Source organism: Rhipicephalus sanguineus, chromosome 2 (assembly GCF_013339695.2).
Source record: "Rhipicephalus sanguineus isolate Rsan-2018 chromosome 2, BIME_Rsan_1.4, whole genome shotgun sequence".
NCBI lineage: Eukaryota > Metazoa > Arthropoda > Arachnida > Ixodida > Ixodidae > Rhipicephalus > Rhipicephalus sanguineus.
The window spans coordinates 191,002,308-191,030,121 of NC_051177.1; positions in this window are offsets into that span (position 1 = coordinate 191,002,308).

Here is a 27,814-nt window from a genome sequence, read left to right on the forward strand (position 1 = left end):
GACCAGGAGACCGCCCAGAGCTAGGCAGCTAGATAGGTAGATACGTAGATAGGAAAGGCCAAAGTGCCTGAGGATCGCTAAGAAATACTTCGCATTTAAAATTCATCAGAACCCTCAGTTTGATCACAATTTGTTTCCTCTTATAAATCCTTGTATATCCACCAAGGCCGTGCACGAGCCACACATGCACACGTGATACATGCAAAAGTCCGAGAAACGCATTCTTAGGCGAATAAAATCGCACTCGTTATGCGCTTCAAGACGTGGCAAAAAAAAAAGAAAACATCAAGGCATAGTCTTATTGACTTGGAATGACAGATAATGTTCCGTGTGAAAGGGGTGGATAGTATTGTTGCAGAAGAGTATGTTTCGCATGCAGACACACGAACTGCTGAGTGACCACATGGGAATTGCAGTCACAAAGGAATTTTCAGTTCCTACATTATTATCCTTCCGTTGGGGAAACTGCGATGTTACCTTCCTTTATTCTTGCAACGTTCCTCTTCAGTTAACAATTATTAATGAAAGTTAAACTCATATTAAAATACTCTTATCATGCACAACCTGTAACGAGTAAATTGAGCTGAAGAGATATTATCATTGCTAAATTTTATTCGCACAGTGCACCACAAGGTTGAGTCAAGACGAAAAAAAGATGTTAAGGTGCAGCATAGTTGTATCGGGCCGAAAACAGCACGATATGAAGGAAAATGAGTGGACTTAGTGGACTTCTACTAAAGTTTGCCGAAATACGTACACGGCATAAAACGCCAGTTACGAGTAGGGGGTTTATAGTTCAAGTAACGGGGACATTATCACCGTCAATTGAGGCGGAAATGTTATGAGGGCCACATAAATTATAACGCTTGTATAAACAGGTTGACGCTATATATGATGAGAAGTTAGGGCTCATTCAAAAGAAACAACACTGTATTGGCCAATAGTACGCTACGTGACCAATTTGCAGGCGCTTTCTTGATCGGGCGAGGTGTAATTTTTCCCCAGGAATGCAGCCAGTCTGTTCAAAGTGCGCAGTCGGGAGTACTCGCCGTAGCCGCACGAGTTGACAATGTCATCGTACTGAATGTCATCGGCGACAATGTTATAACGCAGATCTGTGACGTTCTTCTTGGTCTCACACAGCTGCAGAAAAAAAATATGTACGGGGCTGAAACACTGTATGTCAATCAATCAATCAATCAACCAATCAATCAATCAATCAATCAATCACTCAATTAATCAATCAATCGATCAATCTGTTTAATCCCACCTGACTAAAGCGGTTAAAATGGCTGGCAAGAAAAAACGGCTGAATTGTCGGTGTTTGCCTGAATTCCTGCCACATTCGCAGCAGCGAGTTTGCAATAAGGAAACAAACACAAAAAATAACATTTTTTTTTCAATCTCAAATTTAGTAAATTGTCTGACCCATGTCTGAGTGACAATTATACTAAATAATATGACATCGTGAAACATGTATTGAAATTGTCAATTATCAACAGGCCAAAATTTCCTAAGGCGACCCTAATGCAAGAGCTAGGGGTCTGGAGATGGCACTCGCACCGTTTTTGGATACGCTTGTGTAAACTTGGTAAACTAGAAACGCAGCGGATGTTCGTGGTCCCCTTGCGTGTTGAGCTTCATGCGATAGGTTTCTGAGGTGTGATGGCTGCCTATGCTAATTTTCACTAATATTTTGACTGCAATTTTAATTTATGACGTACTTTATTGACCACTCTATCATATGCATCCCTTAGCTCAAATCATATTATCACTTTTATATACGTTTTCGGGGATCGTGTGGCCTAGTGTATTGCCCAGGTTGACTTTGTTTTGCGCACTGCTGAAGCCGCGCGGAGGGAAGCGCGTGTTTGAGATCTGATCGACACGTGCCGGAACGAGCCCCATCCGATGGGTATCTGATTGGTGTTTACACTAATGTACACCAATTATACAAGTCTAATTTTAACGTATGACAAACCTTAGAGTCCAGTATATCATATACAACACTCAGCTTAACCCATTGCGTCACTTTCATATACGTTCTTATTTTATCAGCGTTTTCGGACGACTCGCCGTGGCGCTAGACGGGGTGGTCCGGAAGATAGCAGAGAGTCTCGGTGCTCGTGCCACTAATAGAAACAAAAGCCATGTCCGCCGGGATGGTACATCGGCTACAGTACTCGACCCAAAGATCGCGGCCACGGTGGTCGCATTTCATTCCGGGCGAGAGCTACAGACCGTAATACAGTGCGATATCAGGGCACGTTGAAGACCAGATGGTCAAAATATCTGAAGCCTTCTACTACCTCGTGCCTCATAATATATATAGCGGCTTATAAAAAAGCCACTATGTAATCATATAGTGGCTTCGTTCACGTAAAATTCCGCATCAAGCAGAAAACTGGGCGAGTTAGTAGGTATTCATCTTCACAGGGTAACGCGCACTTACTACGGGGAGAGAGCGAGAAGAACACAACACAAGTGCTTGTGTTGTCGTGTTCTTCATCCTTTCTCCCCGTAGTAAGTGCGTGCTATCCTGTGAAGACAAATTCAACAAATTATTATAACTGTAAAGAAAGGCAACTGCGAACACGCATTTCACGGTACCTAAACATAATGCACACATGCGCATAATTCACTTGAAAAAAAAAACATATACTGCCACACGCGCTCCTATCTTTCTACGTTTTATGTTTACGCCGCCTTTCACGTGTTGCTACTGCCTTGCGCTAGCCACGCGAGAATGTCTGGGACCATTCAAAGTTGTAGTAGGTCAGTTTGTTAAGATTGCGCAACATGAGGCGAATAGTCAACATTATTCCAGAGCTTGCGCGACCACCAGTGATAAGGCTGGGAAGTTCAATGCATGATGTATAAAAGACGGCGCGTCCCAGAGATCATCAGATTATCGACGGCCGACGCTCTGTTCGCCGCTATCAGTGTGTATTGCTGCAGTTTGACTTTCCGTTTCTCGGCCACAAGGTCGCCCAAATAGAGAGTTTCGCCTTGGACACGCCGGCGGACCCGTACCCGACAAGACGAAGACCGCGACGACAAAGACAACAGGCACCATGACGGCTGTTTTGCCACCTCAGTGAGTCGTCATGAATCATCGCAGGGAGCCGCCGACTTTCCGCCGATCACTATGTGAAGACCCGGAAAGCTGGTTGCAAAAATACGACCGAGTTGCCCAATTCGACAACTGGGACTGTGATGAGAAACATGATCGCATATACTTCACTCTTGAAGATGAAGCCAGGACCTGATTCGAGAACAGAGAGGCCGCCCTGACGATCTGGGATCTATTTCGCGCCACAATCCTCGGTACCTTCAGAAGTATTGTGCGTAAGGAGGGCCGTGTACAGCTCCCAAATGAAAACAACGGGATGTACAGAGTAGAAATGAGCCGTCTCTTCCGTCACGCCGACCCCGTCATGTCTGGGAAGAAGCTCCGGTTCCTAATGCGAGGAGTCAAGCACGAGCTGTTTGCGGGACTTGTTGCCACACACATCGCCGGGAAAGCACGCCTTGCATGTGCTGGAAGATCAAGTCACCATTCCCCCTCGCACCAGTGTCATCATTTCCGTCGGCACGCAGAAATCAGCAGGCCTAGAAGGCGTCGTTGAAGGTGACCAGCACCAGTTGATTAGCTGCGAGATTTGCGTCGCAAGAGGAATAGCGGAGCTGCGGAGAGGGAAAGCAACATTGATGCTTACAAATTTCAGCAACGAGTACAAGCACGTGAAGCACGTTCAAGCACGACGGTCGCCTACATCGAAGAAAATGTGGAAGCCACCACTGCTTTCGCCCTCACGGATTTTCCCGAGCCTACTCCGACGAACCAATGTCCTCAACCAGCTTTAGGCGTCAATCGCAGCCTACAGAAGCATAAGCATGAACAGCTCAAATCCCTGCTCTTGCAATACAAGGACTGCTTTTTGTCGTCCCCAAGAATTCGGCAGACCCCTGTCGCAAAACATCGCAGAATTGCAGAGGAAAGTGCCAGACCACTACGTCAGAGCCCATACAAAGTTTCGACGCGAGAATACGAGGCCGTAAAGGAACAAGTCAACGAAATGCTAGGCAACGACATCATCCAGCCATCCAAGAGTCCGTGGGCGTCACCTGCGGTGTTAGTGAAGAAGGACGGTACCCTACGCTTCTGCGTCAATTATCGCCGCCTGAACAAGATCACAAAAAAGGACGTGTACCCTCTCCCACGTATAGACGCCACCATGGACCGACTCCATAATGTCCGGTACTTTTCTTCGATCGACCTCAAGACGAGCTATTGGCAAATCGAGGTCGACGAGAGAGACCGAGAAATGAATGCCTTTATTACACCAGATGGCCTCTTCGAGTTCAAGGTCATGCCCTTTGGCCTTTGCTCAGCACCTACGACTTTCGAACGCGTTCAGGATACAATACTCGCCGGATTGAAGTGGCGGACTTGCCTCGTGTACTTGGACGGCGTCATTGTGTTTGCCTCAAACATCGGCGAACACCTCCGGCGCCTTGACGCTCTACTTCAAGCAGTCAAGATCTCTGGCCTCCATGTGAAGCCTGAGAAGTGCCGCTTTGCATACGAGGAGCTATTGTTCTTGGGTCACGTGATCAGCAAGTCCGGGGTGCGCCCAGACACGCACAAAACAGCTGACATCGCTGCCTTCCTCTGACCCATTCACAAGAAAGCTGTACGCCGATTTCTCGGCTTGTGCGCTTAACATAGACGCTTCTTCAAAGGCTTTTCACGGATCACCGAGCCAATAACTGAACTCACTAAGACCGACGTTGAATTCAGTTGAGAAACGGCATAAGTTGAAGCATTTCAAGAACAGAAACGACGCCTGCAGATGCCTCCTATATTTGCGCATTTCGACGAATACGCCGATACGGAAATCCACACCGACGCAAGCAGCGTAGGGCCCGGAGCCGTCCTAGTGCAGAGGACCGACGGCCTAGAAAGGGTTATCAGTTATGCTAGCCGGTCGCTCTCCAAAGCAGAAGTCAACTATTCCACAATGGAAAAGGAGTGTCTTGCCATCACCTGGGCTACATCAAAATTTCACCCATACTTCTACCGCAGACCTTTCAAGTTACGAGCTACCACCATGCCTTGTGTTGGCTAGCTAACGTGAAGGACCCTTCAGGTTGCCTGGCACGGTGGAGTCTGTGGCTTCAAGAATTCGACATTACCGTCGTTTAAAAGTCCGGAAAATAGCACTCTGACGCTGACAGCCTGTCTAGTGCCCCGGTCGACCCACCGCCACAGGACGACCAGGAGGACGACTGCTTCTGGGGAACCATAAGTGCCGGCGACTTCGCCGAACGACAGCGAGCCGACCCAGAACGCAGGGGCCTTGTGGAATACCTCGAGGGCAGGACGGCCGAAGAACTTCGAGCCAACTACCTTCTTGTGGCACCCTCAGTGTTGCGACCAGAAGTCCTCCAGGATCTACACGATGACCCTATGGCTGGACACCTCGGTGTTTCCTACACGCTTGCTAGAACACAGGAAACGTACTACTGGCCGCGCCTTACCGCCGACGTCGCTCGCTACGTAAAACCTCCCGAGACTGTCAGCGAAGCAAGACACCGCTGACTAGGCCGGCCGGACTTTTGCAGCCTATCGAGCTACCTCAACGGCTGTTTCAGCAAATCATGATGAACTCACTGGGGCGCTTGCCAACGTCGAATTCCGGAAACAATTGGATCGTCGCAGCTACCGACTACCTCACCCACTACGCAGAGACAAGGGCCCTGCCCAAAGGCAGTGCTGCTGAGGTAGCAAGGTTTTTCGTTGAAAAAATCGTCCTGCGTCACGGCGTCCCAGAGGTCCTCATTCTTGACAGAGGTGCGGCCTTTACTGCGGACCTAACTCAGGCGATCTTCGGATACAGCCAGACAAACCACCGCCTACCATGAACAGACCGATGATCTCACCGAGCGTCTAAATAGGACCATCGCCGACATGCTGGCCATGTACGTCGACGTCGAGAACAAGACGAGGGATTGTGTGCTTCCGTATGTGGCCTTCGCGTTTCTAGAACAGGGCCGTACATGAAATGACGCAGATGACTCCATACAAGTTGGTATACGGAAGGAGCCCGGCGATGACCCTCGACGCAATGATGCCAACTGCCACCGACGAAGACAATCTTGACGCGCCGAAGAACCTCGGCAGCTCACCCGCCTGCGCATCAAGAGCCCGCAGAGGGTCGGCAGCCGTCACTATAATCTTAGACGAAGCCATATGGAATACCAACCCGGTGACCGTGTGTGGGTCTGGACGCCCATACGCCGACGGGGACTTAGCGAGAAGCTTCTTCGACGGTGCTTCAGGCCATGCGAGATGCCCAGCGTCTCGGTGCCCTAGACTACGAGATTATCCATGACGGCATAACGAACTCTCAACGGCGCCGCGCACGACCTGAAGTCGTTCATGCCATGCGCCTTAAGCCGTTTTTTGCGCGTTAGCGAACCTGTGGACTGTAATTTTTTGCTTAATTATTGCACTTTATTTCTGTATCCACATCCATCTTCTGTTTAAGCATGAGGTCGATGCCGCTTCAGAGGGGCGATGCCACACGCGCTCCTTTCTTTCTATTTTTTTATGTTAACTCCCCCTTACACGTGTTACTACTTCATGGCGCAAGCCACGCCAGAATGTCTGAACATTCCATATTGTAGGAGATCATTTTCTTAAGATTGCGCACATCACGCGAATAGTCAAAAATATTCCAGAGGTTGCGTGACCCCCGTGATAAGGCTGGAAAACTCGATGCATGTTGCATAAAAGACGACGCGTCCCAGCGATCATCAGATTATCGACGGCCGACGCTCTGTTCGCCGCTAACTGTCTCCACTGTGTATTGCTGTGTCTTGACTTTACGTTTCCCGGCCACAAGTTCCGCCAAATAAAGAGTTTCAACTTGGACACACCTACTGCTGCCTTCGTCGGCGTCCCAAACCCGTGGCAATATCAGGCACTTCGTTACAAAATATATACTCACATTGAGCGCAAGAATGACGGGGAGGGAAAAAAGGACACACGAAGTTCAGCTGATTCTCATGCAAAGAAACTAGAAGCGCTGACATGTACACCGACATTTCTAAGAAGTAACGTCTAAGAATGGTAGCTTTGAAATAAAGTGGCGCTCCCGTTAGAGACATACTGCCAATGATTGCATAAATTCAGGAACTGGTGATGCGCAGCCATACTTTGCTAGACAACAAGAGAATTGGGGTAGCTACGCAATAGTGCGATGACTGAGGAAACAGTGGAGTTGATGGCCTTCTCCTCCTCCTTTCTCTCCCCATCACCTCTCTTCCAACCCCTTCCTATACCATAATATACAAGGCTATGTGTGCACTACACTTTCCCCTCCTCCGTTCCCTTCTCACCCTGACATCACTCCTCAACCCCACTTCCCTTTCCCACCCTCTTTTATATAACTGTACATGACCATGCTATGATTTAGCCTCTCTCCTCCTACTTTCTCTCCTCCTCAGCCTGATGTCACTCATCATGCTTCGCTTCCCCACCCTCTTGCTATACAATGCTGTACGTAGCTATGCTATTGTTTGCCGCCTCACCTCATCCTTTTCCTCCTCGTTTCTCTCCTCCTTGTCCTTACATCAGTCCTGCTCACCCCCACGTCCCATTTCCATGCCCTTGCTAAACTATACTATACAAGGCTATGTCATGTATAGTGTGGTGTAGCTCTCCCCTCTTTGTTTCCTCCCTCCTGACCTTCACATCACTTCTCCTCACCTCACTTATCTTTCCCACTATTGTGCTATACTATACTACGTTCCTTTCTTGGCTTTGCGTGCGTTGGCATAACTAGGCTGCGCTCGCCCTTTCTTGACGTCGCTCTGCTGGCTCAACCAGTTAATGCTGGACGACAATAGAGTTTTGGCAAGCCTAAACGTCTCAGCTGTTAATTTCGCAGTAATAAAGTCCCGTGGGCTCATAGCATACGGAATATCGAAAAAGCTCAGTGACCTATTTCTATATAAGCTTTCGCTTCCGGGAAACTGTGGGTAGCCACGCCACTCTGGTGTGATGAATTCAAGCTCTCAAGGCACGCGAAAGCGAAATTCGGGAGATGAAGAATCGCTGACAGCCGTATCCAGTGCAGCAATGTTCTCACCGCGCGTGCTCGACTTCAGGTGAACGCATTCGGCTGCTCGATGGTTGCGCACGACGGGATGAGGTGTAGGGTGGGGTGAAGAGAGTGCTTTCTACAATGTGCAAAATGTCACGTATCGTTCCTATTTGAAAAATAACATTTCCGATATCTCATCCATGGGTCATTTTGAAGGGGATTTGGCGCGAGGATTCCAACAACCTATCGATACCGATCTTGCAAATGACTAAACTCTGAACGCTGATTCGGAAATATTTTTGTTTCACGGTTATGTATCAACATGCGGTAACTGCAAGGGGTACCTAGCGAAAAAAATGCTTTAGATTAGTCGTGCCTGTTTTGGTCGTGGACCCTCTTATACAGAAAGAAAATATGGGACGAGGACAAGTCATGTGTGGGCCGGGCCGCCAGCGAGAGTTCCGCAGGTAGCGCATCTGAGACCCCTGTTATAGATTTCCAGCGTTCATCCCACTCTCGTACTGTTATCAACCGGCAATTTGTGGGTATGTAGCGCTATTCTCAATCACAATAAAATATCAGGAACACAGAGTAGCGCCAAGAACTTCGAGTCATGTGGAAGCACTTGTAACTGCTTTCGCTTATTACTGAGATCAGTTGGATGCTATTGAAGCTTGGTTGTTGACGGTTCCTACCGCCTCAAGTTGGTGAGCCACAGTTAAATCTAGATTCAACATTTTGGATGTTTTCAGTTCGGATATGTTTTTATGCGGAAATTTGGCACTGCCCGCATTGTGCGCAATTAATATCACGCCATGGTATGTCGCACATCTTGCTTGTTATATATGTTATGCAGTAACACCTGCCTACCATTTATTCGAAAAATTTTCCCAAATAAGCTGTCTTCACTTTGATATTTTCCAAGATTTTATAACAAATGTGCTTGACACTTTTAACAAAATATGTGCAGTATGGGTGATTGCTAAATTATACGAGACACATGAAAACACGAAAATTTCTGGAGCAAACATAATCGTAAAATGCTTGATAAGCTCACAGCAATTCAGCAACTGGCACTAGTAGCTCTAATGGGTGGGTGCATTGGGGTTATGCTTCTGGCGGTATTGAAAAGTTAAAAAAATATATACCGGGTTTTATCCATCTACTTATTCCTTCTCCTGCTTTTCATAGGATGTAAGATAAATTTTCTGAAAAGACCGGGAGTTCACAGCTGCTCTATGAGGAGAATTTAGATACCAAATTTTTCTGTCCTATGTATTCTGACCACCCAAAAATGTATCCGTGTCCAATTGGTCACTGCTACTACTGACAGCGCCACCGCACCCGATTGTCTAAGTCAGCAACGGAAATGGGTCTATTGCTGAAATAAGCTTCATGTTTCACTATGCACTCTTCACGCGCTTCACTATGCCCTCTTCACTATTTCACTATGCCCTCTCATGCATGCTTCACGCGCCCTAACTCCCGTAGAGACACATTTGTTGTCTGAAGGGCGTGATGTGGTTTTGGCATTGCGCCTGTGATTTACCTCACTTCTACTGGTTCTATTACTATCAGCGTAAATATAGCAATTACAAGTTCACGTTCACTTAAGATTTTCATTCCGGGGACAGCTTAGGTTCTGCCTATTAGTTTTACATACCACTTTATTTCTTCCATGTTGGCAAAAAATTTGTGCCAACTTGTCCTCCTTCATGTCATTTACCAATCTGCATCTGGACGCGCGTTTATGTTCATGTCCTTACGTTTCAGTCGTGTTTGAAGGAACAAACCAAAGTGCACCCACAAGCTGGCGCATTACGTTCTTTGTGAGTGCGAACAGGGACTGGCCGGAGCTTTAAGTTTTTGCCACTCATCTCAATACGAACGTTTCTTGAACAAACGTCATCACAAAATGCCTGACGTACTCGCACATATTTAGCAGCGGGCTTTCTCACCTTGACGCGAAATGATTCGGTGCTGTCGTAGGTGAACAACGAAGTGTAGGACTTATCGTACGCAAACAAAGCCTCGAAGGTGCTGTCATAGCTGAACATTTCATTGTAGTTGGGGTCGTCACAGGCCTGTCGGAAGAGAGCAACGTCATTGCTCACTGAATTGAATATTGAATAAACAATATGCAGCGACTTCAAGTCAGTATCAATGATTTCAATATCTCTAAGATATTCCAGAATGTGCTCACGCTGAACCAAATAAACATTCCGCATTTATTACGAGCACTGCACAATAAACTTCGTTCCACTCATGGAGAAAAGGAGCGCTGACCTGAAAATTCGGAACAAGATACACATTGAATGAGCAACAAAGAATAAATCCATAGGGAAATACACTACACCAAGTATTACCATGGCCTTCTCTTCGAAACAAGGTCATGCAACATATCAAGCAAATAATAGGTTTTCGATTGGAAGAAAATATGCAGAAACAAATGTTTCGCCATCTTCAGGCTCTACCCTACCGTGGCAATTTTCGCGAGAGGAAGAACTAGAATATTTGGCCCTCATTACAGACCAAGAGTAAGTCACCTCTTATCTCGCTGCTTGTGCTTCATCAGTCGGCGCTCTTCCATGGTGCTATAGACCATAAGCACGCCCCATTCATACATACCAGTAGTGGCTTGCTCTTTTACTATGATACAAAAAATCGACTGAGCGCCTTTATTAGTTTATTTCTTTTGACACATAAATTGACACAGAGGTACTATAGTAGGATCATGTGAACACCAATAGCAAAAAAAAATAAACTTATTTAACACATACGCTGTAATCGAGGCCCTGAGAAGTCTATGGAACTAGGCTAGAGAGAAATTCAGCGCTAATGTCATTCTCGGGTAGCGACTGGTGTAGTTCTAAATATTGGGCGAACTGTAGCTCTACTACTCTGAAACCTGAGGAAGTGCGTCGCACGGGCACCCAGCGATATCCGTTTGTAGAGATCTCACTACTCCGTTCACCAAACCGTCGATGACGTAAATGTTTGAGAAAAGCATGTAGGGTTTCCTCGGCACGAGTAGAATGTTGTTAGTGAGCTTCGCAAACGCTGTGTGCCACAAGCGCGCTACATTTTGCTGCGCTTTATAGACTTCCTTCTTGGTGCGACAGTTGAGATCCGTGTCGCCTGCAGTGTCCCGGTCCGGTTGTTTCCATCTTCAAATGTAGCTACGATGGCGCCGGAGAAGCTCCAGTGGAAGAAGCGATTGCACGCTTGTCGAAGAGGTGGCGCCCTCTCTTGCGCGCAAGCGTGCAAGCCGCGTGTTTCCTAAGTGTTTTTAGTCATTAAAAAGTTGTTATTCCAATTACTTGTTTGTTATCTCTGTGAATCATATTATTTTAGACCTTGTTCGTGTAGACCTCTAGACCGCATTAATTGTGAGCCTGTTGACGTCACATGAGATCTACGGATGGACAAGTCGGGCCCCTAAAGTGCTACCCATTTAAAATTGCCGCAGAAGCACTCCGTACAGATGGCTAAACAGCGAAGCTGGTATACGTGCGGCCCCTGTTCCTGTCACCACCTGAGATTTATCGAAGTGCCTTCTGTTTTAGCATTTGATTTCTCTATGACTACATTTACGAGATACGCGCTGTACTTTGCGTTGAGGTACGTTAGCTGAAGGATCCTAAGGTCACCTAAAGGATTTTATAGGCAGCGATTTATGCTACCTCGGGTATCATCACTGTGTGTGCGGACAGAATCTGAGGAGAATCTAGTGCCAACGCGGAAGCCCATCGAGCTAAACGTGTACTAGCACTGCTTCTTCTCTATACTTTCTGCGCATTCATTCCCCGGCACGTTTTCCACCTCCTAGCCTTATAGAGCGCCACTGCAAAATAAATTTTGTCGTCTATATAAACTCTTTTTTTAGGAACATAGCCTCCCCATTAGAAAGAAACATGTGCGCTTCACATATCACGCTACCATGAGCGTTCGTATTTTTGTAGCTGTTATTCTACCACGTTCATCTCTCTTGCGACCTTCATATAGCTCTCGCGTACCGCGAAATTTGGGACCACAACTCCTATGAAGGGCACTCTGACTACATTTAATAGTGTTTCAGTTCAGGGGTGCTATGCAGGATGGCCCGAGCTTCTCCGGCACACGAGTTTGCTCCGAGCTCGCATTATGGCGGTCATGACAGGAAGACAGTGCGGAGCACGCGATAGCAGCGTTGATCCAAACGGCTACAAGAACGAGCATGGCGCGACATACGCATGTGCGGCATTTGCGGCGGTTTTCAAAGGAACGCCGCTTGCGAAGGCCTCATTGCCGCCACTCAGTCAACATTTTGACAGTCTAGCGACGTCAGCGTGATTGTCGCGCTATCTTTTTGCCAACTGATCATCGCGCCTCCCATGAGCGTGTTCGTGGGCGTTTGTCCTCTTTCGGAGAATTGTTTCGTTCCACCTGCAGCATGGAAATTTCCACTCTCGAAGACAACAAGAGCGCACATGCAGCACTCTGGAGCAGCTCGTTTCGCTTCTATTGAATATTACAAATAAATAAATGGACAGGTTACTGCTACTTACGTTCCACGTCTGAAGATCTTTCTGTAGTAACGAATCGGTAGAAACAACGTCGCCACAAACAAGTAAATAATAACACTTCTCGCCGCAAATCCCACCAGGGGCGCTTGCGTCATGGCAGTGAGTCATAAATCGTGAGCGCGGTGAAGTTCAATGCGAGACATCGTAGCCACGTGATGATATAACCTTTAGTTCTGCGTGCGTGTGTGCATACTCTGTACCATTAGGCTCATGGGTGAATCGTGCCACTCGCTGGCCTTGCGGCGTGAACACTGCTCCTCGGCAAGAGCAAACGCGATGGGCGGACCCGATCTTCGCCGCGGGCGTCTGTCAATAAAATTGATTCACTAGCGAACTCGGGCACAAACTCGTTGATTCTGAAAAGGCCCCAGTTCAACTCGTGACTGTCATAGTACCGGTGTGCCTGTCAAGTGTTTCATGCAGTGGACGCTACTCAGGAGCTGCTCTGCATATAAAATAATTTGGTGAGCTTGCACTACTTGAGCAAGGCTGGGGCCATCGGAAGAGCTTGTGGTCACCTAGCTTCTTCGAACTTATTACGTGGCTCGTGTACTTGTATGCTTGGTCTTCTTCAGAGTAATGACCGTGTCCGTTCGGTTTCAATATTCGTGCTAATCATTAGCTAGACATTAATTAACATGGCAGTGAATAGTTATGTCTTAATTGGTAATGTTTTATCTAACACGGCATTAATTACTCAGGTTTCATTACCAAGGTCCTCATTAGCACGAATGCAGTTAACATAATCCTAATTAGGGTGATCGTAATTACCACGTACTTGGTGAGGAAGTTAGCGTTCTGTTAATTAACATGTCCCTAATTAGCTCGGTCCTAGCTAACATGATATTGAATAGTCATGTCTTGATAGCTAATGTCTTAATTGCCGCGACATTAATTACTCAGGTTTAATTAACAAAGTCCTGAATTGTACAAAGGTAATCAGCATAATTCTAATTAGCAATATGCTAATTACCACGATCTCTGTGAGTAAGGTCTTAATTTTGTTGGCTTTATTTACATGCTCCTAATTAGCGTTGTGTTAAATAGCATGGTCTTAGTTTGTTCTTAGTTTTACACTGTTCAGTAGCATCGTCTTAGTAAGACGCGGCTTAATTAGCTCGGCCTTAGCATGATTTGGCTTAATCAGCTTCGTCATAGCATGTCCTGACTTAGCCAGATATACCGCCCAGCCATTTAGCTAATCAACCGGCCGCACCTGCTCGGGGAGCGAGCAGACGATAAATAAGATGACGAAGGGGGGCGCGCGCTGGCCGAGCAACGCGCTAGAATGTAGAGGCGGACCATGGTGTATATACACGTGGCCTCGGCAATTAGCTCTGGCCGCGGTGTTGTAAGGTGCTTGGTCGGAACTAATCTCGGAGGCCATGATTCTGATTGTTCTAAATGATACTTAGTGCAGACGTTAAACACTTGAAAATGGATTCAAACGGCCCGCGAACACATAAAAAATATAGTTAGTAGAACGTGCTGTCACTTTTCTTGCATGGGTGCAATTCTGCACTCAGTGGAACGACAAACAAATTAACGAAGGTGCCTCTAGTTTGAATGCACCACCCAACCTTCTCGACTGCCCTTGACGTAACTCCGCGTTCCATCGTAACTAATGGAACGGAGCGCGCGCTGAGGGATGGATTTCACTTCCTCGTCCTGTTAGCTCGTTCAAAAGGGGGTGTTGCCAGAGCTCGGAAAGATCCCGAGTTTCGCCAAACTCGGGCCATCCTGCATAGCACCCCAGAATACGTATTTATGTGGCTGTAATTTTTCTTTGTCCGATATTTTATGCGCTATATATTATTGGGCATAAACGGCACAGGAGACTACATACGCTCCTATGATTTCCACATTTCAAAGCTTTCATAACTTCCGGCAAAAAGCAAATATGAGGCACTGTTGCAATTGGAATAAAACAAACCCCCAGAGACAGACCCACATACACACACAAAAAAAGCACTACCGTGACCTGTGCTTGTATAGTGATTTCAGCCTTTTCTGATAGCTATTCCAAAACTCAAGCAAGAAGTACATCTGCAACATGTCAATACCTTGACCCCTGTCGGTAGGAACATAGTCGCAGCTGCCTTTCAGCAATATCTGCAGCAGTTTATCCTATACTAAAACTACTTTTAAGCAGTGTTAGATACGTCTAGTGGCAATTAGAGATGGTAAAGTCGATGAAGGATTAATTTCTTAATCGATTAAAGGTCCACAATTAATCGATAATTCATAATCGAAATTTGCACTTCGATTAATCGAATTAATCGATTAAAACTATTCGATTAATCGATTACGGCATCCCCCACTCCCGCCCCGACCTCGCCCCTTGGCCGGAGCGCATGACTGCGAGGCGCGCTATACTGAGACGCAGACCCTGAACGCTATCCTTAGACGCAAGGAGTTGCAAAGCCGAATACAACTACTTTTTCTTGTTCTATTTGGGATGTCTTCGATCGCGCACTTCTACGCAATTGCGTTGCACTGGAGTAAGATCCGATGAACTAAATGCCTTCTCAGTTCAAGACATACTACAGTAACCCTGTAGTCGATCGCCGCACCAATCCGAATTCACTTGAGACTTGGCACAGCATGCGAACTGGCCTAGATCATGTGTTTGACGTTGCAATGGAGTATTTGCCAATTCCTGCAACGTCAGTAGCATTCGAGCGCCTTTTTTCGCATGCTGGATGTGTGCCGACCCAAAGGAGGTGTTGGTTGTCGCCGGAGCATCTCGGGCAACTGACATTTCTTCGCTCGGTAGAAAAAAGCATGTGGTTCGGAGCAGCAACCCCTTGAAACAAAACACAAGGGGACTGCTCAAAAAGTAAGCAGCACTTGGATTCGCCAAATTTCAAACGAGAAGTTTATTCTTTTCTGTAAGTTTCATACGTGCCAGCGCCTCGTCTTGTAGCTCATTTTGTTCGTGTTTGTTTTTTGCCGCGCTGTTTCATCGTGTTGCCGCATAAACGCATGTCTGTTTACATTTAATAAACGAGTAGTTTTCGTCACCTGTAATGTCAATCGCAACTTTCTTTGTATTTTATTCAACCCTCAGATTTTACTCGTTTCTTGTGTAAGTGCGGCATTGTAATATGCGCTGCTTATTTACTCACTGGTTCTTAGTGTCTTTCTGTTTTGCTCTTTAGCAAATAAAATATTGTTTACCAATGAAAGAGAGAGAGAAAATGGATTATAAGGCAGAGAGGGTGGCCTGAGCTAGTACGCCCCTGCCTTCTACTCTGCACCGGGGAAAACGCAACGGGGCAAAAAGAGTGATGAAGTACGATGATGGGGATATGATTAGGTAATCCGTATATACATAATAAGATACGTTTGCTAGCGTAAAGAGGACAACGACGCTAGTAACCATCTTTTATTATGCTGTACACCAACTAGTCCACTGCCCGTCTTATAGGGTATATATATCATTTTCATAGCTGTTGAGCTAACTTTCCTACGATGCAGTTAGCCCAATTTATGGCAGCTAGTCACTTCCTCAAACAGTGTTCAAGCGCGGTTTGCTTGCGCTGGGACGCGGAAAGTGTAAACTCGGCTCTCTTAACACGAACACGCATAATAGACAAACGCCAGCACGCGCAACTACGACCTCGTCTTCTCTTGAAGCACGAAAGTTGCTGCCATTAGTAGAGAGAAAATGTAGTGCAGGAATGCGCACTCGCGAATTGTGAAAAGGCCCTTATAGACCCTTTATGTAATCCACAACTTTACGGCGTCGGTTTACCGAACGACTAGCATCCAGTGCAATACTATTGGAGTAGTGAGCTTGTAGCACTTAGTAATACTCTATGGTCGCATATTTAGGGAGAAATACAGCTTTCAGCTAGAGGCCCCCGTCTTCTGCTGGGACAAGAAAGGACAGTCGCGCACTTAATGTTGTAATGTCTGGTACACTAGATAGCGCTCACAGTTCAGGATGTACGCACGATTGAAAAGGTGTGAGTGGCGCCGTGTTACGGCAAAGATCAGGTGAAACCTGCGGAGTATACTGGCGCAGCTGCTGTTTTTTCTAGTCGGGAGGCAGAAACTCATGTCACTCTATTTCCCGCAATAATAATTAGAACTAACAGACAATATTGCCAAGGAAAGTATAGAGGATGTTATTTGTAATAATTGGGATATCAATGTGAACAAAGTAAAGTGGACGAAAAGATAATTTGCCGCCGGCAGGGACCGAACTTGCGACCTTCGAATAACGCGTCCGATGTTCTACCACTGAGCTACGGCGGCGGTGATCCCCCCGTCCACTTCATAGGGTACACATGTGCATTTAAACCTAGGAGTGTTAGTCAGCGCCAATCACAGCCATGGCGGCGAGTGTGGAACACTTTTTTTCTGCCTTTTGGCGTCACGTAGCAAGTGACCTTTTTTTTCGAGCTGGCAACTGACCAATAATCCCTCGCATACTACCTGAAAGCACCAAGTCTGCCAGAACGAGACCCTCGCTATGAATGTGGGAAAGAAGGTGACTTTTAAGGGCTCGTTTTTCTTTGTCATACACCCTTAACCTCCCCTATACTCTCGTTCGCATTATTGTCTGTTAGTTCTAATTAATATTGTGTCTAACAAAGAAAAACGAGCCCCTAAAAGTAATTCGAAGTTTGCAGGTTCGGTCCCTTCCAGCGACAAGTTTTCTTTCCGTCCACTTCACTTTCTTCAGATTTATGTCCCAATTATTACAAATAACACCAACTATACTTCTTGTTGGCAATATTGTCTGTTAGTTCTGATTAATATTGTATCTAACAAAGAAAAAACGAGCCGCTAAATGTCATCTTCTTTCCTTCTATTCCCCGAAGTTGCCTGTACGGATGATCTGTTTGAGGCCAGTATATTTCTGTGTAATCTCTGCATAGGTGACCTCAAGAAAAAGATGGTTGGTTGATCCCTCCGTCATAGGAATCGGTATAACACGAAAGTGAAACGTGTCGTCACAGTAGTAATTTATTTTTATAGTGCATTGGTATATCAGAGCTTGTACAATGTCTACTGTTGTTTGCCAGATATAGCACTCACGTTGATGTGGACGCATCGCACTCACGTTGACGCCTAGTGGCACATCTCCGTACCGACAACAAACGTCCATGATTATGATTCAACCCTTGCGGTAGCTGAAGTTCTTAACATATACGTGGACTCCGCATATGTTGAATCCCGCTCAAAGATGGCATCAACAGGCACATAATAAACACTAATGCTCGATATGCACTCCTTGAAAGCGTCGTGAAATGCGAAGAGAAACGCTACGCGCGTCTTGTCTTCCCTCTAGCCTGGCCGTTACTTCTCACGGGGCGAGCGGGGAACGCGGTGCGACAGCCAGGCGAGCGTCGGAGAGCTCTTTCTCGATATGGATGGACGCTATGAGCGAGGCTTGCGCTAAAACGGCCACCTCACGGTGCGTTAAAACGTTGACGAAAAAAACTTGTATTGGAAACGCGCCGAATGGGACGGTCGTTGCAACGGCGCGTTTTAAATGCGACTGCATTTCTTAGTCGGGCTATGTCAGGCGTCCGGCGTTGTCCGCGCGCCTCTCCGCTCTCACTCCCTCTCCCATAGCAACAGCTGCGGGCGCGCGCGCTTATCCTTGCCCCTAGCAACCGGAGCAGGTGGTGCGGGCGGAGTAGCGGAGAGTGAGTGGAGAGGAGGAGCGCGCTCTGGCATGTGAGGGCGCTCGCATCGCGGGAGCTCTAAAGCCCCTTGATCTAGAAAGTAGCGACACTCTCCTCCGCGCGCGCGTTTTCCTCGTCAATTCTCCTCGGATTTCTCCCCTCCCCTGGCAACACCTTCTAGAAAAATATGAAGGCCTTAGCTCTCTCTGCGTGACGTCATACGATGGGACGGATTGGAAAAAAATAAGGAGCGCTGTTCAAGAGAGATGGTCTCGCGGGTGCACTGCGCGGAATCTTTTTTTTTTTCTGCAAGAACAATCATGCATGCATGTAAAAGAAATTAGAGGGCAAGAACACTGTAGCGGGAAAACATTTATTTACGAAGCTCAGTTTCTTTTTGTACTTGCTCTATATTAGAAGCAATACGTGCAGCTATTTCGCCTGGACAGTTGTGGCTTTCCTTTTTTTTTATATATCGGCAGCGTCGAGAAGTTTATCGTTCAGCTTCCTACAAAAGTTTTTTAGCAGAATGTTGGTGCTGCACCGCAGGATGTGTTTAAGCACTAGTTCAGTCGTGTGGCCATCATCACACGTATCGAAGTCGCACTGCTCTTCACTAGCCAGCAATTGTAGCGTCAGTTTCGTGACGACCTGGCGTTGTTCAGGCATCATAAGCAGTGCTGGCTGTGTAGTGAGCTGCTCTACCACAACGTAGCTGTGAGCAACTGCGTTTAGTGCAAACATTGATGGATAAACTAAGCCTCCTCGGTCCAGGTGCTTCACGAGACCATAATGTTCGTTTGTGACAGAGACTGTGATCTCCTTGTCCACGGTCAACGAGTCCCTGCATTGAGCGCAATTCAACTTTTAGGGGCGAAGCTCCTTAAGGCGGCACCCGTTCGTCCCTCGTAGTAGTGCGTAACCAGTCGTAACGCTTGTACCAGATCTTGACCTCCAAGGTGGTGCCGGTGGGAGATTTTTCCTGTGCGTTGTTGAACAATAAAAAATTCGCAGCGTGCGCGTTATCTAAAAGCCAAATTCTTCTGTCTCTCATTCCCAATTAGCAGCCATTGGCATGTTCCAGTAGGAAACGTTAGTAGAAGTAGAAGTGTAAGTGTTAACTAAAAGCGGACTTCTTCTGTCTCTCATTCCCATTAGCAGCCATTGTTTACCTCCAATGTAGTGCCTGGTGAGATTTCTCCTGTGCGTGATTAAACAATAAAAATTTTGTTCAAAACGCCGTTGATTGATGAAATAAACCAACGAAAGACGCCAGATGTTTTCTAAAAGCAAAACGAAAGAACGCCAGATGTTTCTAAAGCAAAACGAAAAGACGCCAGCTGCTTAACGAAAGACCCCAGATGTTTTCTAAAGCAATGGTTTTCTAAACAATGAAAATTCACAGCGTACATGTAAAATTAAAGTGAGCTGCAAGTCGTCATAACTCATCGAACCTTTAGTATAAACGCGCCCGATCTCACGTCGGTGATGATGTACTGGGCAGAATTCACAGAAGATTCACGGTTTACCGATGAACCTCCGCAGCTTCGCCCACTCATCATCATTCACTCCGTGGATATGCTGTGATTTTTTTGTTTTTGTCGAGCCTGGTGGCACAGATGTCACCGCCCCGCAATAAAGGGGACGCACATAGCATCCATCCATCCATCCAAGGTCACTGTGAGAGGCAAGTGTGAAAGATAAAAGGCGCGTTCCTGTCGCCTGCGTAATGTGTTTGGCGGTAGCTTAGTGGGCTAAACACCCGCCAGCCATCGTCGCGGACCGAGAGGTCATGGGTTCGATTCCCGTCAATGGAATTTTTTCTTATAGTTTCTTTTCTGTGCCATTTGATGGCATTCATTTTGCTGACATACATCCGTGACGGAAATACGTCATGAAAGTCTGGGTGGACCCTGCCATAAAACACTTTCGTGTTAAAAGATCGCGTCAGTCCGCAATTATATTATTATGTAGGGCTTCCACAATATCTAACTGATAAACCGACAAAAAGGACTTGCTTACTAGAGCGAGCGTCTTATTTAATTTCTCATCGTCTCCCTTTTACCATTCTCGGGATTTCCTCACCCTCCGCCACACTGCATGTTTCAGATGCGACTTTCCAACCAGTGTAATCCCCGAACGCGCCTCTGGTTTCGATGAGCTCGAGTAGGCAGGCTTCGTGAAAATACGACCTGCTGCCGAATAGTCCAGGGATGATAGCCACAGATGCTTGATTCCGCGACATCAACCAACGACGACGGGACCCTTGTGTCCAGTGTGCGAAAGTGTGAATTTTAGCACACTGGACGCAGGGGGTCCGTCGTCGACACTTTCGAAAGCGGGAATTTTGGATCGTCAACGCGTGTAATGAAAAGACTTGGGCCCATATTAAACACGAACGGTGCCTCTCAAACAAAGAGATATCGGTTTTAAAGCACCCATTAAAAATGCCGATTAATCGATTAATCGAGTAAAAGGTTCCACCGAAAGTAATTAATCGATTAAAGGCTATATCGATTAGAGATTAACGATTAACCGATTAAAAATTTTAATGGACCATTCCTAGTGGCAATATGAATAACTTCGCCAATATTGTCAGCAATAAACGTGGCTGGGTTATGGCTCAGATCGTAACATGTCAGCGCGAAGCCTGCCTGCCATCTTTTTATACCGCCGAGAAATTGCGTTTGTTAGTGCTGCACGTTTGGAATAACGCTTCTTCGCTACATTCATCCTCATCCTTGCAAAGCCAGCTCAAAGCTTGTCCACATGCATAGTGCATAAAGAACCGTAGCGGTCTCCGCTGTACGCTTGTGTGGCGTTCTGAATCAATGTTATGAAAGGCACTTCACTCTATTTAAAGGAATCATAGTCTAAGAACTATGATTCCCCGTTTTGTTTTTGTGTCTTGTGCAATCAGCACAAGACACAAAAGCTACTTGATTTTTTTATCTTACATTGTTATTTTTTGCTCTCAATAACTAGTATATGGCATACTAACAGTTAGAAAAAAATCCAATTGGATATGGTCCGTGTAGAATTTTACCGTATTATCAGGAGGCGGCCCTGTCTTTAATAGAGTCCAGGTGTTTCACCATTAGCACTCAGAAAGCTCAAGGTATGCGTTTAACGCAAGGAATTTGCTCCCTTTGTCAACGCGTCAGAAGTGAAAGTTTTCGCGTTATCAATCAGAGTCAGTTTATTGCGCCAACGTATACGTCGGTGACATCTTTGTTGTAAAATATTCATAACATGCCTGTGAATAAGATAAAGCAAGATTCTCGTATTCAAATAAAACGCAACAAAAAAGACTGTTGTCTTACTTCTGCGATGCTCGATATCTGGTGCCGCGGCGGAGCATCTGCGTGCGACGTTGTCTTGCAGGGATGGCCGAGAGAGTGATTACTGTCCGGGTACGCTGGCACGTACCACCGGCCACCCATACCGAGTGACACGGCGAGCGCAGTTGTATTCGCCCACTCTTTCTTCAGATTCGCTAGGGCCGATATCACTCTGACCTGGGGAGAGGTGAGGTGCGAAATACAAGTCGACGTTGAGTTACAAGTCTTGAGGGAGCTCTTTTGTAGTCTTATTATTCCCACAGAACTACTGAGGTCGCAAAAACAGGTGCTCTGTTCCAGCACATAAACCTTCTCGACAGGCAAAGCCATGGAAGCGTCGCAAGCTCGCCAGTGGATAGCGCTTTATAAAAAGCCGAATTGAAGGTGAAAGCCTGTCAGGTTTGCAGCGGCACTTGCGAAAAGGATTCGCCTCATATACCACCGCGGCCAACCACGACGCTACACTATCAGGGGTCAATATTGTATACAAACGTAAGAAAAAAATGTGATTTTGAAAACAGCAGCTGCATCTGCTCACTTGATGCAAACAAGGAAATCATTGGCCAACTTACTCGGTTTTCCGGTTAGCGTTTACAAATAATAACTAAAAGAAATATCGAACTGCAGGCAACCTGCCGCTCAAATGATCCCAAATATCCCAACCCACAATGGGAAGCTAGGTAGCGGGTTGGGATATCTGGTATCATTCGAGTGGCAAGTGTGTTTCTTGTGGAGTTTGATGTCCCTTTTAGTTATCATTTGTAAACGCCAATAGAAAAACCCAGTGACCTTTCATATGTTTCTCTTGGTTTTATGGTTGGCTGTATTCCCATGCGTGAGAATGGCGCATGTAGCATTTATAATATGACCGCAGAAAGTTGTAACCACTTCAGATTTTGCTATTTCTTTTCGCAGGGCGCTATATTGAAGCGATGCCTTTTCCGAAGCTAATGCACTTACGTGCTTTTCTAGCTTAGCCACGGCTCAGTGCGACTACGCGCTTATTTTATCAACGGAATTAGGCGGCCGTGAGTGGAGGATGAGAAAACGAGCATACACTCAGCAATAACGCCAAACTACAAACCATTAGCGCAGTACTACATTCCGGGCGCATAAGCATTGCTTAGAAGGAAGAAACTGATAGGTTAGCTTACCAAACGGACCGGGTAAGCGTCATTTAAAAGAGCAGGATCGAGTAGCTGTGTAGAATGAAGGATTGGTGGCACCATGCGACAGTCCTTCCTACCGTAGTCACTATAGGCCGTGTATCCAAAGGCAACAAATAGGTCTACGGGATAAGCCCTGCAATGTCAAAGGAAAACACTGTGATCCGCTCATGTTGGCCGACACATTGACAGGCGTCCTATAATCCCTGTGTTTGACCTTCGAAAATTCAGTCAAGCTTTAGGCAAGCCGCTTGAACACGTTGGACTCAGAGGCTCAAACAACAGGGACTCAGAGGCTCAAATCTCAATGTTCAGCAATGTCACTAACCATCACTGATTTCAAGATAAAGAAAACGAATGCATGTAATACGTATGTATAAAGAGACGTGCAGTGCCTTCACTGACGGTGAAGGCGCTGCGCGTCTCTCTCTTGCGTTTGCTCTGTGCAACCGCGTTATTTGAACTCGCGTCTGCTCATGGCCCTTCAGTAAGAGACACGACGCCATACCCCAACAAAGCTACCATGTGCGCTCCTTTTGTGAATGACCGGCTGGGTGGGCGCAGCTCATGTGAACTCCCATAAAACAAAACCACTGGGCTTTCTGTCCAACACTGGGGCCATAAGGATACGCAGACGTATAGTTATATACCATCGCATTCTGAAAAAATTTCGGCAATGCGCCTTGCCTCACCGAATAGATACAGAAACGTTTTGTCCTCAATAATCACACCGTGGGCATTTATTAAGTTGAATGTGAGTGATGGACGACAATAACGTGCAGCGCGGTGGAGTAAAATTTCATGAAACACTCAGCGAAATTTCTGCCCCCGACTTTGAAATTGCGATTGGAAGCTAGGCGCATACTTTTCATAAAACTGAATGAATTTATTCACCCTCAAGTCTTCGCAAACTTATTATCGTCTTCCCATTACGAAATTGCAAAGGCGTCAGGATATCGTCATTGATCGAGGCGAGCAGACGACAGCTTACTGGCGCATTGAAGTAGAAAAAAAAAGGCGTTGGCAGTTTTATTCGCGGGCTAGTTTAAGGGAAGGCTTGTGAATATTCTTACGAATTCAATGTGTCTCCCCTAATATCCTGCCCCTCGTGGACCATGTTTTACTTTGGGCTGGTAGACAATGCCCGGCGAGCTTTAGTCCTTGTGTGCTGTATTGGCGGAAGAGATACTCAAAAGGTGAGAGCAGTGTACAGTACATTTGACACTCCAGTAGCACATCATTGATGGAGAACCTTGCACCGGGCAGCGAAGGCCTTGAACGCCAACAAAAAAAAAGCTATTTATTCTAAGCATCTGGTCCGCACTTGGTGAATGACCTTGTGGTGGTACATGAAAACATCACAATGTATACGTCCAATCTAAAAGAACTTGTTTTTGGGCGAGTTGGTGCCTTAGTTTGCCGAACATATCGTAAGTGGCGCGAAGCTAGGAACATGAAAAAGGGCCGGAGGAAAGAGACAGAAGAGCGCCAAACTACCAACTGTTTATTGCCAGCGCAGGCTGAAAAACAGGTAAACTTCCACACATGCGCAGTGGAGTGGGAGAGTTACCCCAAACATGACATCACGTGAGCAGTTCATTAAAGAAGGACAACTCAGACTGAAAGAGAACAATGGATGTGTCACTGACACAAGCGGACCCTTTACTTCTAATATGATACGCCTCTAGTAATTCGGCAAAAGCAGAGATCAGACAGCAAGGGAATTACTAGAGGCGTATCATATTAGAAGTAAAGGGTCCGCTTGTGTCAGTGACACATCCATTGTTCTCTTTCAGTCTGAGTTGTCCTTCTTTAATGAACTGCTCACGTGATGTCATGTTTGGGGTAACTCTCCCACTCCACTGCGCAAGTGTGGAAGTTTACCTGTTTTTCAGCCTGCGCTGGCAATAAACAGTTGGTAGTTTGGCGCTCTTCTGTCTCTTTCCTCCGGCCCTTTTTCATGTTCCTAGCTTCGCGCCACTTACGATATACGTCCAATGTCGTAGTGCCGTTGCGTCAGCAGAAGTTTTCTTAACTGAGCTGCTATGGAAGCTACTTCGAGAGGATCCTTATGCCACAGCACATGTTCGACGGACTCGTCGGTCAAACCGAAACACAGAACCTCATTCAATAAGGCTTTGTGCCCCGTCATTGTCAAGTTTCGTTTTCTTTAATACAGGGTGCATTCCTGAATGCTCCTCATAAGGAGCTCAGTGAAACTATCTAGCTACCGGAATAAAGGACACGGCGGAAAACAGGACTAGGTGCTGTAGAGGGTCTCTGACACGAAGTAAAATATCTGTTTCTTGAGATTAATGCAGTCTAAACGTCCTTGTTGAAGGGCGTGCATGATATCAGTGTAGTACAAGCAGCAGTCAAAATAATGCATTATTCTAAGCCAGTCGAACACTACTTGTCGAATATCAGGTGTTATTTACTATGTGCGAACTGAGGGTTTTTGCGTCGCTAATAAAAGTAGATTATTCATTTTAGGACCAGTGGCACTTTAAAGAAATACCCGTTATAACCGACAAAACAAAAGTCGCTTCATAAACTGTTGCGCCGAGAAAACTGCTGCTTCATACGTCATTATATTTTGCATGTCACAGTGTCTCTAAATTTCAAAGCTGAAATCAAGAGACGCGACTCGTCATTTACCGGTAGTCTAATTTATGTGCGAGGGTCTCTTCCACTTTGGATTCTTTTTCGCTGTGAGTTGTGTAGCGTGTATCACAGCTATCAGCGAATAAGCAGGCTTTCTTACACTGCTTGTAATGCCACAAAGAGTACTGGTGAAGTTTAATCATGAGTATTCTGTTGTTGACGAAGTTTACCGAGTGCAGCGCTTCCCTATACATTCATTTAGCATCATTTACAGAGTTGCAATGCTTATTTTGACATGCTCCTCTTGATTTGGAAGTCCCTTGCGATGGCGTCATCTTGCGCCGGATTCTTGAAAACAGTGTATAGCCTAGAAGCTAATCCGGGGTAATATGAATGGTTTTGCTAGTGTAACGAAGCCCTTCCTCTTGAGCACGTTAACAGTTCTATCATCAATGCTCAATCGCAGACGCATAGCGAATCCACACGCATCTCGGCTGCATTCAGCGAAGAAGTGCAATATTTGTTGTCGCTTCCGTATCGATGTATTTAGAGTGGAAGCATCGCTACTAGCTGTGGCGGTTTGGCAAAGAAACCGCTTGGCTCTCCTGAAAAATTCCATCTCCGTTGACACCTCGTCGTTGCCTCAAAGTGTTCGCAAAAGGTCCAGGAAGAGAAAACAGTGGAATAAAAAAGCCTGAAGGATAGTATGGATGGTGAATAACCAAAGTACAGTTTGCTCTACCCGTTTAGTCAATACATTATGTTTTTCAAATCAAATCAAATCTTTATTGTAAATTTCATAAGAGAGCAATACACATATCAGGCCTGCCAAAGCCTCATAGGGCTGGAGCGGCAGTGCCTGGCAGCAGCGAAAAACAGTAATCTTTGAAGTTATACATTTGCTTAAAAAAAATGAAAAATAATATACGGCACAGGAGAGAGAACAACTACTTTGTTTACGAAGGTAAATAAATCATTCGCCTGAGAACTTTTTTTAACTTATGTTTAGGTCGGGTGCGCAGTACACTTGGAGGCAGCTTGTTGAAATGTACAGCAACGTAGCAATCTCGTACTCTTTTTCCATACTTTGTATGACGCCTGGGTACTAGAAATGGATCCTTGGGAGGCAGACAACGTGCAGGGACATACTTTGTTTTGAAGCTATTGTCCCAAAAGTGCCTAATCACTACGCATTCCATTGGTAAGTGAGTAAAGTCCGGCATACATAAAGTTTTGAAAGCATCTTTTTTGGCATTGAGGTTAAGGTCGTAACAAATGTTTTTTAACATATGACGGAGAATAGAGTTTACCCTCATCTGCCAGCGCGCCGCACAGTGGCCATATACTGTTATGCCGTACCTTACTACACTATAAACCAAAGCATGTACAATAAGTTTTCGAATAGAAAGAGGCGTATAATATCTCAATTGTACAGCATGCACGATACACCGCGAAGACGTTTGCACACATAATCTACGTAGGATTTCCAGGACAAATCACTGTCAAAATACAGACCAAGGTATTTCACGGTATGCACATATTCTAAGGGTGTACACATAGAAGGATAACAATTGGAATCGTGCAGCAGAAAAGAAAAATTGACATCTAATTTTTTTAATGGGTTGTGAAAACAAATCAGTTTTGTCTTAGACGTATTAATTTTAATTAAATTAGCTGAAAACCAGTGCATAGCCATTGTTGCAACTACCTGTAATGAAGTAATGGCATGCATAAAGTGAAGTCAATACAATACAATACGTTTAGTCAATACGACGGGTAGAGTTTCCTCTCTACCCGTCGAATAGTCAATACAATTTCACCGTATAGTAGGATCCACAGAAGTCCTAATACATTAGTCGATTTCATGTCATGTGGATTTCCATTCCGTGGCCATCTCTTGAAACCTGAGTCGCCCGAACTTCAATCTATCTTTACGATTCCAAATCGACCACCTTCCCCCGGCGACTTACCGAAACTATAAATGTTCACACGTGTAGTATTTACCCTTACTTTAAGGCCTTGGCAACGTCAGCGGCCATTGACTCATAAATCAGGGGGTAGTGTGGTATGGTGTAGCTGGCTTGATGCTGTCTGTCCGCCTTATCCTTCATAAGTCGGGAAATCTTCTGCAGAGTAAGAAAAGGTACGAATGATTATTATGTCGAAGCGCGTTAAGAACGGCGTGACAATACTACGTAAGATGGGTACTTATACACATGTGGCATTCCCTTCAACGCATTTTTTAGCGATAATAGCTGCCATTCGCCACTACCTAAGCACCAAATTGCATCATTGATCTTCACAAAACAAAAGCGAAAATTTCCTTTTTATATTATTTATTGCAGATGCATGTCCAAGCAATAATATAAGACTAGCACGTGA